Below are 16,186 nucleotides of genomic sequence, written 5' to 3'. Positions count from 1 at the left end.
AAATGGAGGCATAGTTATGATTTTATGGTTCTATGTGTAGCGTTTAAGTACAGAAGACAAAATGTAAAATCTGTTACTGCAGATTTAGTGCAAGCATTAGCAATATGTAGGTGGCATTTAAAAATTATCAGCCTTGCTTGAATGGTTTTATGTTTGTGAAATAATTTTGGAAGTATCAATAGAAGTATGAGTTAATATGACAAATACACTGTTTTTAATTCTGTTCAAGAACAAGAAAAATTTGGCAACAAGATGAATGACAATTGAAACTTGATATAAAACCTGATATTCTTTGTGTGACATCAATAATTTTGAAGTCTTGTGCACATAAAGCCATCACTGTCACTCCTCAAAGTTTCTTGCATGTAGTGATTGCTGCAATACACAGCATGCTATGCAGACAAGTAATTCTTCATTGTCACTAATGTCTTAATACTCTCTTAGAATGAGAGAAATGAATAGGAATCCAATGTCAGCTAAAATTAGCGTCTCTCAATGGCTCAGAGGACAGGGAAACTGAAAAAGATTAGTCCTGTCTCTGTGAATACAGAGAAAATCTGATGTTAACTCTCAGGGGCTGGACCTGAATTCCTACAATTCAAAACAAACTTAGATTCTGTTGCACTATAGTAAAATTCAAAGTTAGGTCTAGGTTAGTTCTGAACCCAAAAAGAAAGAACTTGCATATGTGAAGGGGCAGAGATTTTTGATGGTTGTGGTTTTATTTACATATCCAAACAAATGGTAATATTTTGGAATAGACTAGTACATCATGTGCTAGGTTATTTAGAAAAATATGCCATGATGGTCTTAGTGGGTACCAAGTATGAGAAAAAATGATGGTGTTTAATAGTCTCAAAACTTCGCTATGCTTTTTTTAAAATCTGCTTCAGCTGGGAGTCTTCAGCACTCTGGAAACAAAGTACTGCTTGATTCATACTGCACTTTGTCACAGAATTAAAAATATAACAAATGTGTGTTCAAAAGCATATGCTGTTCACACCCACCTCTTCCCAAGAAAAAAAACTTGCATACATAGAGTTAAGCACCAAGGATATGAGCTATCCTCTTTTTATGCCATGCCTCTTTTACTCCAAGAGTTAGCTGAGTGTGCTGTCTAGAAGTTGACATGCAGTGTGCTATATGTAGTAATTAGATTCAATACTTTTGCTGCAGTTTCTGGAGATGGATTTCTCCTGCTGATTTCTGATGAACACCATGTTAATGGGAAACTAGATAAAGTATTGGATTCTATGTAGCTGTTAATTTTTTTCTGGCAAAAAATAAATTATTTACACCTCTTTAAAGAATGTTTTAAAATACAAATAAGGATCTAAGTCTGTTTAGTAACTTCCACAGAGGAAATAAAAATTTATATAGAAAATATGTCACTGCACAATAAAAGTGAAATACAAATAAATGGAAAATAAATGGGAAAATTAAACATTTTAAAATCCCACAAGAACTTATGTTTAATTCAGAGGCCGCCTCATAACTTAGTGTTGTGTACAGGAGTAAAAGAGAATTCTATTCTCTTTTAAATACGTGGAAGCTGTGAGAAATACAATGTAAGGTATGGCTAGAGTGACTTTGTTTTATTCTTTAAATGAAGTGAAAACTTAGGGTATTGAAAATAATGGTCATAACTCAAGGCAATTCAGTGACCCTCTTATTAGTATCACCAAACACTAAGAGAACCTAAAATCTCTGGTAACTGAATTCTGACCATTGCTATAGTTCTTGGCTATCCAAACCTCATCCTGGTTTCACAGAGAATTTTATGTTTGCAAAAGGAATCAGTTTTTATCTAAATTTTATTCTTATTATGTTTTTATTCTGCTAACATATTAAAGACAATATATGGTAAAATATTGTTATTTACTGTTTAAATATGTTATAAAATAAGTTTTTAATTAAAGGTGCATAAGAACAACGGCTTTAAAATATTTATTAATTCATTATTCTTTTATTATGCAAAACCGCAGCATAAGCCTAATTGAGTGACTAAAAATCTGTTTAGAAATAAAGGAAATTAAAGAAAGAGCATCAAATTTCTTCACAAAGTGTTTTCCAGAATTAATGAGGTTAAGAAGAAAATTTTGTAGTGCATAATCCTGTGCGTAATCTCTGACTTAAAGAAGGAGAAACAAGGTAGCCCCATTTGCTTCTGATCTTTTAAGGTAGTATTGATGCTGCAATGACAGTGTAAGGATACAGGTAAGACAAGATTTACAAGTGGCAATAACACTTCTTTTGTTATATTCACTGCCACAGATAAAAAAAAAAAACAAAAACAACAAGGTTTCAGGCAAACAAATCCTTTTTCAGATCAATGAACAGAGGGAAAAGAATCTGAAAACAAATTTGGAAGAACCAATGAGAATTTGATTAGATATGTGTCAGTTATACTGTTTCTGAAAGATAGTGCAGCTGCTACCTAAGAAATGGAAAAATATTTGGGATGGGGGCAGTGAATTCTAATTCTCAAAAAGATCAATTTCTGAGACCTTAGAAAGTACCAATCCCCTTAAGCAAGAAGAGAGACAAGTAGTTTATGGACTTTGCCATGTCTAGTTTTAGACCGTGAATCTTAGTACTTAAGGAAAAAGTTTGTACACCAGGAGGCTGCCAAATATATGCTCCTAATTGTTGATTTTTTTTTAATTACTTGTTGGTGCTGCTCTTAAACCCTGGACTACTTTCCCTTTCTGCAGTGTAGGTACTAACTGTAGGACATTCCATGTTAGGTGTTTTAATTCAGATAGCTCTTGAGTCTTAATTCAAAGGACTTTTTCAGAAAAAGGCATTGACAACATTTTTCATAAACCTTAATAAAAAAGGCAAGAAGGAGGAAGAAGTACAAGCATGTCCCAAAAATTATTTGTAGGGCAAACCCCAGGAAATGTGATTAAGTATTCAGCCCTCGGAATGGAGGCTGGTCAGCAGTGGGGTTCTGCAGGGAACTGTGCTAGTTAGTTTAATCTCAGACACCCATTAAGAGATTAAGTTGTGAAATACAAAAATCTGCTAATACACCAGGTTATTCAGAACATGAAAAGTAAGGGTTGCTTGTAAAATTGCAGGAGGGAAATTGAAAGGCAATAGAATGTCAGCTGTATCTCAGTGTGAATGAATATAAAGGAAAGCACACGAGGAAGGTGGTATGAAAATGCAACTGGGAAGTTGAAATGCTGGGCTTACACTGAAAACTCTCTGAATGGCCATATACCTTCCTCCCAGGGCAGAGGCATATCCTCAGTGGAGTTTTAACATTAAGAACCCTGGTGAATGACCTTGGAGAGTCTGCCTCCAAGGAGATGGACTCCTAGACTCAGCCAGAATGGCCATACTGAGGAGTCTGGGGTGATTGCTTTGGGGAAAGTGTTTCATCAGTAATTCTATGGTTTCAATCAGGTGCGTATTATTTACCCAGTTTCTCAAGCTACTATGAAAGTACTCAACACACCAAATGAAGTGCATTAGGTAACTTATTTTGCTCCTGAAGTGCCAAATAATATCAATTGAAGCAGGGAGAAAAAAAATAAAGAACAAAAGCAAATAAGAAAATGCCACTGACAGTTACTAAGACCCTAAATTTCCTATGGGATAAAAACATAGACAGAAATTCTTGAGATTGGTAGTATCTCTTCTCATATTTACAGCCAGCATGTTGGGTTGACCCTGGATAGCAGCTGAGCAAGTCAGTTGTTGGTTTACTTCCTACTCAGTGAGATGGGAAAGAAAATTGGAAGAGCAAAGCCAAGAAAATTTGAGGATCAAGATGAAAATACTTTAACAGGTAAAACAAAGCTCACATGGAAGGGAAGCAAAGTAATGAACTTTATCATTACTTCCCATTGTAAGTCCCATTCTCCCAAATGTTATGACTAATCATGATACCATGTGCTATAGAGTATCCCTCTGGTAAGTTTGGTCAGCTGTCCCAGCCATGATCTCTCCCATTTTTTTGCACACCCCCATCCCACTCATGAAGGGGGAGAATGGGAAAAAGATAAAACCTTGTTGCTGTGTAAATATTGTTCAGAAATAGGCAAAACACAGTTGTGTTTTCAACACTGGTTTATTTATAAATCCAAAACAGAGAATGATACAGGCTGTGAATGAATGAAATCAACCCTGTCCCAATCAAACCCAATAAAGTCAGTAAAAACAAGGAGAACAAAACCATGAATAGTAAGCAGCAGCATACTCTTAGAAGATACTTTTACTAAAGATAATATAAAGCAAACAAAATTAACCAACCAGGTAAGGTTTCTCCCCTAAGAATTAAAAAAAATAAATACAGCGAGAAAAGTAGGACTGAATAAACTGCTGTGTGTTGCAGTTTGGAAGGTAACAAAGTGACCTTAGAACGAAATTCTAGTCTATTTCTTTTCTGGTTCTGCACATGGTGATGGTTTTCGAATGTTGCCAGAGAGAAGAAGGAAACAAAGTGTTCCCCAGTGTCGCCATAAAGAAAATACAGAAAATGATATGGACATTTAATTTCAGGATAAAATGGGGTTTCTCTAGACATAAAGAATCATGGAATGACTATTACTGGGAATTTTTAAGAAACCTTGATAAATATGTGTTAAGAAGAGATGGGTATGATTGTGTTCATCCTGGGTAATTTCTTCTTTCCTCTACTCTTAATTTCACTTCTTTTGTTATTTGTCTTGAACTTACTACTGATGTTCTACAGGACTGTTTTTCCCTATAGTTTAGATGAAAGAACTGAAATTGTCAGGAGGCAAAAACCAAGACACACAACACACAAGCTGTCCACTATTTTTGAAGTACCTACTTAAAAAGTAAAATAACTTATGCAAACGCAAAGCTGTATAAGTTTGAAAAGCATTCATACACTGTATTTCATGCCATTTGCTTTCAGGCTTTCATTCCTATATTTCATGTACCATCTTACTTCAGATAACTGTCATTTCCCTTTCATGCTTTATTTTCAAGGTCTATCATAGGTTTAATTTATCCATTGAGAGGATAACAGGTGTGCTTTATCAATTACAGCAGTAAAATAAACATGCTTTCTTGACTTTCAAATGCGTGCTTGATTTGCACATGGCAGGAAAAGGTAAAAAGATCACAAAGAGTGTAATCCTTGCAATGAGAGCTCATGAGCAAGGTGTTCAATAAATCAATACAAATACAATTGTGAGTAATTAAGGTCTGGAACCTTGTTTCCTTTCTAGTGCTGTGCTGACAGATGTAAAGTTGAGCATAGCAATGTCATTGCTAGGTAAATTGGTCAGTTCTACAAAACTTCATAAGGAATTTTATATCAAAACAGAAACTGCTAAAATAGTGACATCTGTGATGCTTAATATAATGCTGTAATACAGTATATATGTATACTTTTAAGTACTAGGTTACAAGTCTTAGCTGGAATAACTAATAGTAGTAAATTATTATTTATCACTTTTCTAATTTCTCTTCTGTGCTAAAATCCTTTTCTCCTAATACATGCTTTGGACTATGTTTTCTTTTTGCTGCCAGGTTCAGTTATTTGAGAAGCAAAGGCAAAACAGAATATAGGGCAGCAGAGAGGAGGAAACAATTGCTATTCTTCCAGATTTTTGAGCACCCCAGAGGTATAGGAGATACCATGGCACAACAGGAGCACAAAAGGAAACAGAAAAACCACTCCAGGGTCTGTGAGGCTATTTCAAAACTGTCTGATAATTGTTTCAGCATGCCAAAGTTACATTTTTTGGTCTCAACTGGTTCAAGTTCCATTGATGCTTTGGAGATCCTTTTCCTGATGGAGCTCCATGGGAGTTATAGCAATGATCAGGTGCAGAGCTCTGGGGACATCTCATGTGTGAGATGTGCTTAGCCTGAGGCACTGAGTCACTCAGTGAGGGAGCTGAAGGAAGAGATTTACAGGTTCTGTCATCAAGGAAAGTGAATAGGAGGTTGCATGAGTGTTCACCGAAAACTGGCAGAGACAACAGCATGAGCCATATGAAGCAGCAAATGAGAAACAAAATGAGACTACGATCAAACAAGAATAGAGGTTCACTCACTCTCAAGATGGAGAAAGATGGAAGTCTGTGTGTTCTGGTCCCTGCTTCACATGCAGACCTGCAACTTCAAAAGACTTTTTAAAGCTGGTGGAGAAAACCCCATAATCAAGGGTCACAATGCTCATGTGTTACTTCAACTGCTACTATATTTGCTGGAAGAGCAATAAAGTGAGATACAAGAGATCTAGGAGATTTTTAAAACGTACAAAATATTTTTTTTAATGTAAGTAAACAGTGAACCAATTAAAATGCTTTCTTGGACCACTTATTTATTCCCAAGGAAATAAAACCTGGTTTAAGATATTAAGGTTAAGGAAAATCTTGGCTGCAGTGACAGTGAGATTATGAAGTTTAAAATCCTGAGAGAAGTAAGCAACATATATATCTGAATTTCAGTCTTGGACTTGAAAGAGCAGATGTTCACTTCTTCGTGGACCTGCTTGGCAAGATTCTCCAGGAATCTTGCCTGGAGTTCAAAGAGCCCAAGAAAGCTACAACAAACTCCTCTGGGGAGGCTTCAGTGACAGCTTACTTAAAGGGAAAGAATGGTCCATTCCAACGCACAGGAAGTTGAGTAATCACAGCAGGCCTGTGAGGATGAACTTGAAAATTCTGTCTGATACAAAAAAAAACCAAAAAAACAAAACAAAAAAAAAACACAGAAGGTGGAAGCAGTCTGCTCAAAAGGAATAAAAAGTTATTGCCTCTGTGTGTAGTCATTTCGCTAAAAATGCCAAAGGTCAGCTGGAGTTGAATTAAGTGATAGAGGTGACAGAAAACAAGCAAGGATTTTGTAAATATATTATCATTTTAAAGAAAGGCTAGGAAATGGTTCTGCTGTTTAGTGGAGCAGGGGACTTAGGGACTAGGGATGTGGAATACATTTTCTTTGCCTCAGCTTTCACTGGTAATATTGACTAGTGAAATATTTATCATATTTACTCAGGCAACACAGGCCCCTGAGCCCACTGGCAGAGTTTGTAAAAGTGGAACTCTACTCACAGCAGAGGGAGAGTCTGGAGTCACTTAAGCCAGTTAGAAATTCAGCAACCCTTGGAACCAGATGGAATGCCTCCTCCGGTGCTGATGGATATGGCTGATGGCACTTCAGGGGTGCTCTCCGTCATCTCCTAATGGTCATTAGTAAAGTTCTTAATGACTGGAAAAAAGCAAGTGTAATGCCCATGTTCAAAATAAGCCAGAAAGGAGATTCAGTTAGCAAGCTGATCAGCCTTACTTCAGTCCCATGAAAGATTTTGGAGCAAGTCCTCTTAGAAGCCACTCCTAAATATGTGAAGGACAAAATAGTGACCAGCAGCAGTAAGCCGAGATTTGCAAATGGAAAGTCATGCTTGAACAATCTCATTTTTTTATGATAAGATGCTTAGTGTAACTCACAAAAGGGTGGCAGTGAATATTTTATAATTTGATTTTATTTAACCAAGCTTCTGACACCATCTTCCATAGTTTCCTTGTCACCACATTGGTAAAACATGGACTGGGTGGGTAGAAAATCAGCTGAAGTGCAAGTCTCAAAGAGTTGTGATCATTGCCTAGTCCATCTGAAGGTCAGTAACTAGTGACCATCAGGGATCAATACTGGAACCAGCATTGTTTATTGTCTCTGTTAAGGCTTGAAGGATGGGGCTGAGTGCACTCATAGTGAATTTGTGAATGATGCCAAATGTGGAAAGTGATCAGTGTGTTAGAGGACATGGGCACCTGGGCAGGTTGGAGGAATAGCATGATAGAAATGTCATTAATTTCAGTGGAAGAAAATGCAGTCTCACATCTTAAATGGGATAATCCTATGCAACAATACGAGCTGGGAGCTGACTAGCAAAGTGCTCTGAAGAAAAGGGCCTGTATTGGAGGGCAAGTTGAGCCTGCGTCAGTGGTGAACCCTTGCAGCAAACAGATCAGCTGCATCCTGGACTGTATTAGTAAGAGTGTAGCCAGAAGTTTCAAGGAAGCAATCCTTCCAAGTTATTCAGCACTTTCCAAATTATATTTGGAGATCTCTATCCAGTTTTGGGCTCACCAGTACAAGGAAGACACTGACATCATAAAGCGAATCCAGTGGGGCCCACCAAGATTGTTTGGGCCTTGGGGCAGATGATGAACTAGGACAGACTGAGACAATATTGTTAGTTTAGTCTGGAGAAGAGAAGGCTTAGGGGAGAGCTTATTGCTGTCCAAAGTTACTTGTGAAGATACAGAGAAAACTAAGCCAGACTCTTCTCAGAGAGTGTCAAGTCAGGATGAACAAGGAACAAGTTGGAATTTGGAAAATTCAGATTAAATACAAGGATTATTTTTTGTTTTCCACAAGGTGAGGTAAAATGAAAGAACAGGTTGTCCAGAAACTCTCCTTGGAATTGTTCAAGACTTGACTAGACACAGCCCTGAGCAACATGATCTAATGAGACTTACTTTGAGCAGTGAATTGAATGAGATGCCCTCTGGGGCTTCCTTTCAATCTAGATAATTGCATGATTCTACAATTCTACAGTCCTATTAAAAGTAGATGCAAGAAATGCTCTTCAGTTGACTTCTGTAGACGATGAAGTAGCATGCACAAAAAGATGAGAATGGGACAACTTAGGGAGAAATAGGCAGGTATGTTGGTACCAGTGGCAAGTTTTTAGCTAATGGTTCTCCTATACTTGCAGTTCCCATATACTCACGTGATGGGAACAAGTACTTGGTGCTACAAGGAAATGTTTAGGCCACAGCTGTTTCTTTTTCTCCAAATGGAAGTAGGAAGCAGGATTTAACATTGCAGATGACTGGGAGGTGATGAAAGGGTGTTTCTTAAATACAACTTCATTGCAGAAAGAGCTCTGAGGTAAAATGAGGGAAGATAAATACCTGTCAGTGGTCAAAACTCTAAATTTTCATCTCTGTTTATACTTAAATGCTATTCTGACTTGGCTTTCACCTTCAAACAATTTTTGCTGCTTCATTCTTTTTGTTTCACTTACATGTTTTTCTCATGCATTTGTGTTTTATAAATGGAATAAATTGGCATTGTCAGTCTTCCGTTTCAATTATCTGGAGTCAGAACTTTTTTCCATAGTAAGGAATTGCATCTTTCCCTTAACTTCCACTCTGAAAGTTCATTTTGGAACCTCAAAATCAAGGCCTAACTTTCCTTGAATATTAAACTGTCAGTGATTTAAAGGAGAAGCTCTTCTTCTGTTTACTCTGTGACCATTGAATGCACTTGCAGAAGAAGTGATTAATTAAGAAAAATTAGAACTGGTGTAAAAGTCATCATTAAGAAAAATGAAATTGATTATTTATTCCTGAGATGTTTTTGTTGTATTATTAAAGGAATATGAATGAAGATGAACACCTGAATAGAATTTTTAGTGCTAAAAATTTGATGAAGTTTACTTGCATGTAGGAGCCTAAGTAGACAATCTCTGTCTTTCAGTAATAGAGAATTATGACTTTTCTACCAATAAGATTTCGATAAAACGATCTCTTTTTCATTTGCCTTCTTCCTTTGAAGATCTTTGTCTCAGTTTTGCTTTGATTTTTCTTCCCTTCTTATATACTGCGGTTGTCTAGAAACAGAATAAAAACAGATTTTTTGATGGAATAAAAATGAATTCTACAGGGTGTTTACAAACACAGAGCAAATCTGAGCAACTTGCTACAAGCTGGCAAATGCAATCTGAGTGCCAGCCAAGAAAATTTTCAAACATGTTCACAGTGTGAGTCAAATTCCTTAGATTGTGCTGATAACACTGCCAGTGGTTTTCCTCTTGCATTTTAAGTCTGCTACTTTGTGGTGCCTTCTACTAAATGATTACAGGTTACCAGAAGGCTTTAATTTTTTGTTGTTATGTAAAGTTATTGTTCTGGAAAGCTGTACTAAGAAAAATCTAAAATTACTCATGCTCTTTTGCCCATCTGAAAGTTGGAATCAGTCCATTAGACTTACATGACTTCTGACAATGGCTCACTAAGACAGTCTTCCCTTGACCTAGGACTTAAGGAGAGGGAATAAAAAGGGGAGAAATCCCAGAGTTATTGTGGAGGGCAAGCATTTTTTTTCAGACTTGTAGTATAACTTCCCTGTTGTTTCTCATCACTGCACTGTCATTGGATTTGTCTAGTCTAATCGACGTTATCAAGGTGATGGACGCGCTCTTCCATGGTTCTATTCAGTTCCACTCTCTTGAGTTCCTCTCACCATTGTGTATACGATCACTGAAAGGATTGTTTTTGCTCCAACTGGACAAGTTTCCACAAATTAAATCTAGTTAGGGAAAGCCAGTATTTCAGTGTGTCCCCTTCTTCTTCTTCTTAACATACATTTACATAGGTAATATGTACTCTGTACTGACTTTGTTCTACAAATTTTATGTACTTATGTGCCTTTTTTAGACTGTGTACCAACTTGTCTTATGTTGCCAATAGTTTAAAAAATAATTTTACTCAGTTTTGATTTACACATAATTAATTTTAAAATATGATGTAACTATTGTATGTAACAGCTTTAGATATGTGAAAATATATTTCTATACATATGGTAGATCCACTAATCCTACATCACACTTCATAATCCTCCCCTAAGCTTATAAACCCTACTTGCTATATGCAATTCCTATGATTAATTTACAAATCATCCCAATAAATCCTAAATTAGAATTAATAGATTTGTAAATCCTTTCTTTGCATTTGAAGCATGGAACCAGCAGATGACTTGCAAATGAGGTCTTCAAAGCTTGACAGTTACCACTAAATCTATTCTTATTCATATTCCTTCTCTACTTTCCCAATGGTCCCTGTAATTCCTGGTCATCTGCTCCTTTCATGAAATTAAGTTTTATTTAAACAAGACAAATGGTGTAAATCTTCATGTGCTTCAATTGGCTTAACCACCTTGCTGTAATCACACCAGCTTCAAGCCCTTCCAACCTGAGCTGTACTGGAGAATGTGGATCAAACCAGAGACCAAAGAGAGCATGCAGGATGTGTAAGGAAGTGGTGATGGAAATCCGGTTGAAAGCATTTTCTTCTTAAAGGCAGCACCTGCATCGTGTTCCATCACGATATTTGACTGTCCTATGACATTCCCGATTTCTTTTTAATATCCCCCAATGGTGTTATTCCTCTAAAACTTAACATCTTCTGTACCAGCAGTTCTGGTTATAAAGACAGTTAAAACATCATTTATAAACTCAAAAGGAAGAGCGTCTTATTTCTGCCGTACATTACACAGTAGCTGAGAAACAGGGAAGATGTTCATGACTTTGAAAGCTTCAAATGTATTATCCAAATTACTTTTCTGTGTCCTTCAGGTCCACATACAAGTATTATGTTGCCCATACACCTATAAAATCCCCCAGCACCCAACAAAAGATCTGGACAGCTCCAAACTGAATAAAAGAAACAACTTTCTGTGAAAATTTGTTTTGTTTACCTATATATGTATTAATTGGCAAAGAGTCCTTTGTTATTTTGTCAGCATTTTTGCAGTCAAGGTTGTGTTTGAGTCTTCCAGCCTGTGGGGAGTGGGGAAAATATAGCAATTTATTGGTTCTCTCCAGTCCTCCCTCCAGCTGATACAACTACTAGAGTTTGCTAAAAAATTTTCCCCAGAGAAGGGTTGTCCATTACCCCTTTCTCTACAAGTGCATAGTTATTAAGTCCTTATTCCCCTCAAAATTCAACCAATACCCTTCCTATTCCATGCCCAAATCTCACGTTCAATTTTTAGTGACCAGCTCCATGTGCTATCACTGCCTGACTGCAGAAGTAGTGTGAAATTCCACTCTTTCTTTTTTCAAGTCCTATAGCCTATCCTGCACAGATCCCTTTTCATTCCTCTGCAGGGTTTTCTTGCCTTTATTCCTGAGTTCTGAGAAGCAATTCAAGGAGCTCAAGGAGACAGGGTAGTTGCTAGCAGGAAGGAGAAAATGTGCTTAGTAAGTTAAGGACTTTCTAGCAGAAATGAATGACTGAGAAATGTGAGAGTTCTACTTTTCAGCTTTTTTTGAGGGAGGGGTAATTTTCAATTCAGAAATGCCTATACTTACACTTCTATGCGAATTCATATGTAGGAGGTGAGGCAGGGAAGCTTGTAGAACACTTTTACTTGAAGAACCTCCTTTATCTTGAGTGCATTACTTATTCAAGACAAATTCATTTTTAGGTGTTTGTCAGGAATAATTTGACTAAAAACTGTTCTGGAAAATTTATCTGGCTGCAGAAGGACGAGTAAGTCTAAATACTAATCCTGAAAATTAAATATATGAAAGAATTATTTAACTTCTACTTTAAATAGCAGGTATCTTGTTTATACAGTCTCCTGGATAGGTCTAGAATTCCTAAATTCCAAACAATGAGCAGTGGAAATTTTTATCTCCAGACTGAGAAATCAGTTAAAGCAAATGGGGATCTCTAAAGTAGTACTGCAAGGACTGTTTAGCAGTGGGGAAAAGGAATTTTTGAAAGATGTTCCTTTCTCTCTTCCCCTTCTAGATTAAGATTTAGTTGCTTCTGTTTTAGCAGCAAGCTGCTGGTGTATATCATGCACAAAATTTTAATTAGATTAGATTTTTGGCCAGGTGATGTCCTTGGCCATTTTGGTACCTGGAAATTCAAACTAACTATCACTAGCTATATTTTCAAAGGCAAAAATGTACCTCTTTCTTTACATATGTGTAAAGACATGTTACATGTAATATTTTATATTTATGTTAGTATATGTATGTTGCATGTGTGCATGTATGTATGAGTGTATATTTACACAGTAGTACAGAAATACTATGCTAGTAGTATAGCTTGTGTTATGCTTTACTGACACATAGTTTACTCACCCTTGTTTATGAATCTCTATGAGTATATGTGTATATACATATATACATATATATATATATATATACTCATGCATATATATACATGCTATCACACACTGAAACTTAGTTCTCCCCAGGTGTTAGAGGAAAGTTACTACCTCTTCATTGCTAATACAGGCTAGTGTTAACAGGTCATCAGGGGCATTGTATTTTTTCTGTCTTTCTTTCCTGAATACAAATAAGGAGAGGAATATCTAGACAATATATTCTACCCAAACTGTACTTCCCTGTTTTTTCCCTTGCCTTTTCCAATCAGTTTCTAGTCTCCTATATGACTTCTCAATTATTCAGGTACACATTTGTATCCCCTTTTACAACTTCTATTCCTCTTCTTGCTAAGTCATCTTCAAGGACACTTGTAACAGGGGCTTTCCTTGTAAGTAAGTCAGTCTGTTTGCAATGTATGATGTAGGGATGGAGAGAAGTTTTAGCAGGTAGTCAGCTTCTCTGCAAAGGGGGTGGCAACTCCATGTCCAAAAAAGTGAATAAAAAGTTAAATCAGTGCTACACACCCATGATTAAATTAATTAATTTTTTGGTGTGTGTTTTGTTGTTGTTGTTTTTTCGTTTTTGTTTTCAAGAATGGAAGAAGCAGCTGAAAGAGAAGCCAGGAACTAAGTTTAAAATCTTGTCTGGAATTTCAGGGAAGAAGCCTGTATTTGCCATTGTAGTTGGCCAATTTAGTTGGTTTAGTTGTAGTTGGTTTTGGTTGGCCAATTTAAAATTTCCCAGCTGATGCACCAATTTATGTTGTGGATTTAGCGTTGGCCAAATAACCAGTGCACCCACTAGAATTGTTTATTCATTTCCTGCTGTGAGATGGCATTAGGAGGAAGGCAAAACAGGCTCAAACTTTAAAGGCTACAAAGAAAAACTTTTTTACTAGAAACTATTAAAAAAAACAGAAACAGAATAAAACTTTCAAAACACTTCTCCTCCCCCCCGAACTTCTCTTCTTTCACACTGACAATGTACAGAAAAAAATCAGTCAGTTTACCATCTCTAAAAATAGCCTTTCACCAATTTACTTGGGAGAGGAGTTTCTTCAGTCTATGGACATTTCTCCACATGAATCTGTTTTCTTGTGGCCTTTTTGTCCCCGTGAATCAGCCTCCCAGGAGAATGGAAATTTGATCACTGTGCAAAAATCCCTTCCTCTACTTACGGTCTTCCCACAACTGTTATTTGAGGACCATGCCAACGTTTAGGGCACACTTTAAGGATTATAACAGCTCAAACCAAATCTCTCTTCATCTTCACAAAGGTCTTTCTTCTTCTTCTTCTTCTTCTTCTTCTTCTTCTTCTTCTTCTTCTTCTTCTTAACTCTTCTTCTTCTTCTTCTAATTTTTCTTCTTCTTCTTCTTCTAATTCTTCTTCTTCTTCTTCTTCTTCTTCTAATTCTTCTTCTTCTTCTAATTCTTCTTCTTCTTCTTCTTCTTCTTCTTCTTCTTCTATCTTCATCTCCTCTCTATTCAAACTAATGGGATCACAGCTGTTTCTACATCTGCTTACTCTAACACCAATGCCTCTGCTCATATCTCCAGTTAAAACACTCACCCTCCCCATAATGCATTTCTATGACTTAGAGGGAAGCAAGAGTCTCTTCTCCACAGCTTAAAAACATGAGAAATTTCAGCCCTTGACTCTCCTCCAGGTTGGTGGCAGGGCTGGGTTCTGCAGAGACATGGGATTCCTGGATGTGCCAGGGGGTGGGGGTGGGACTAGGATATTAAGAGGTGTTGGGGCATCCCATCCCGTCTTTCTATCAGGGGCCCCAGCCGAAAACAGGGCCCAGCATCAGATCCCGCCCCTGGCCCAGGCCCGGCCAGGCCTGCGGGCCATGTGGAGGAGCCCAAGCCAGTGTTACCTGTACTGAGGTTGGAAGAGAAACAGGATTTTCCCTGGGCTTTTTCATTTTCACGTGTTTTTCATTTTTCATGTGTTTCACAAAGATGCATAAACTTTCTCATTAGTGTAACAATATTAAAAATCAGACACTAATTGGTCCTTATCAGGTCCAAAGGAGGCTGTCCCAGTCCTGGCAGAGAACTATTTCAGGAAATTTATACAAACCACCAAAGTTTATCAGACCAAAAGGATGGTAATAGGTTCAAAGAAAAGATCACTTTCTGTCTTTTTACACAGAACAGAGAAGAAATAATTTTATACTTCAATTATTCTGACAAAGCCAAAGAACAATTTAAGAGAATGTTTAGATTTAAGTATAATGTACAAATACTTCAGTATTCAATAATTAATTACTTATATGAAACAGATTATTTTACACTGATGGCTGCCTCATCATCTTGGTCATAGATTAGGAAGAATATTACAGTATAATTATAGTTCCAGACTAACTGCAAGGATTCTCCCATCCTTTTTTCGTTTCTCTTATAGTTTTCTATAGTTTTGTTTAACAGATTTCCAACTAGAAAAATCCTAAAAACCCAATTCTGACCTGAAATCTTCATCATTGTGTCTGAAATTTTGTGTCTGTTGTTTATCTGATTTTTGAGGCCCATTACACTTAAAAGTGAAAATTTAATTGAATTGTGAAAAGCAAAATTAATTTGAATAGAGTGAATTATCTTGTTTATAATACTGAATTGGCCTATGCTGAAATCATCCCATCCTAAGGAAGTAAAAAACTCTGTCCACCAGAACCACCAAAGTCACAGCAATTATTCCAGCTCAATTTTGTAATGAAATTGCTGTTACTATAACCACAAATTAAAGTTTATTACATCCCTGTCCTAATACTGACCTTCATAATTGTTAAAATTCTTTTAACTCAGTCTGTAATACTAATTGTGAGGCCAGAGAGCCTAATTCCTCATATTCTAATGATTTTGTAGCTGCTTTGATAGAGGACAGAAATACACCTCACTAAGATAAAAGATATTATGTAAAAATCCCAATCTGTTATAGAAAAAGTACCTCAGAAAGATAAAAGAGGATTTTTACAACACAATTGGAATGCTAGCCATCTTTCTCCATGCTTTGCCTGTCAATATCATTCTTTTATACAAACTCATGATTTAAATATTCTAGGGACTGTAAAAATATATCAACCATCCCAGACTTTCTTTTATTTCTGATTTAGAATAACAGAAGTAAGTTCAACATTAAGGATTATAAAAATAATATTTGAAAACATTCCAAGGAAATGAGATACATTCATTAGCATATACAATTTATAGTCAGAAGGTCAAGAAGTTGTTGTAAAGACTAGCAAAACAAAGAGAAGCTGTTAAGTAAATGTAAGAG

The sequence above is a fragment of the Cinclus cinclus genome, chromosome 1 (assembly GCF_963662255.1).
Source record: "Cinclus cinclus chromosome 1, bCinCin1.1, whole genome shotgun sequence".
Classification (NCBI taxonomy): Eukaryota; Metazoa; Chordata; class Aves; order Passeriformes; family Cinclidae; genus Cinclus; species Cinclus cinclus.
The sequence above is the reverse complement of the archived record's forward strand: the minus strand, read 5'-3'. Positions refer to the sequence as shown.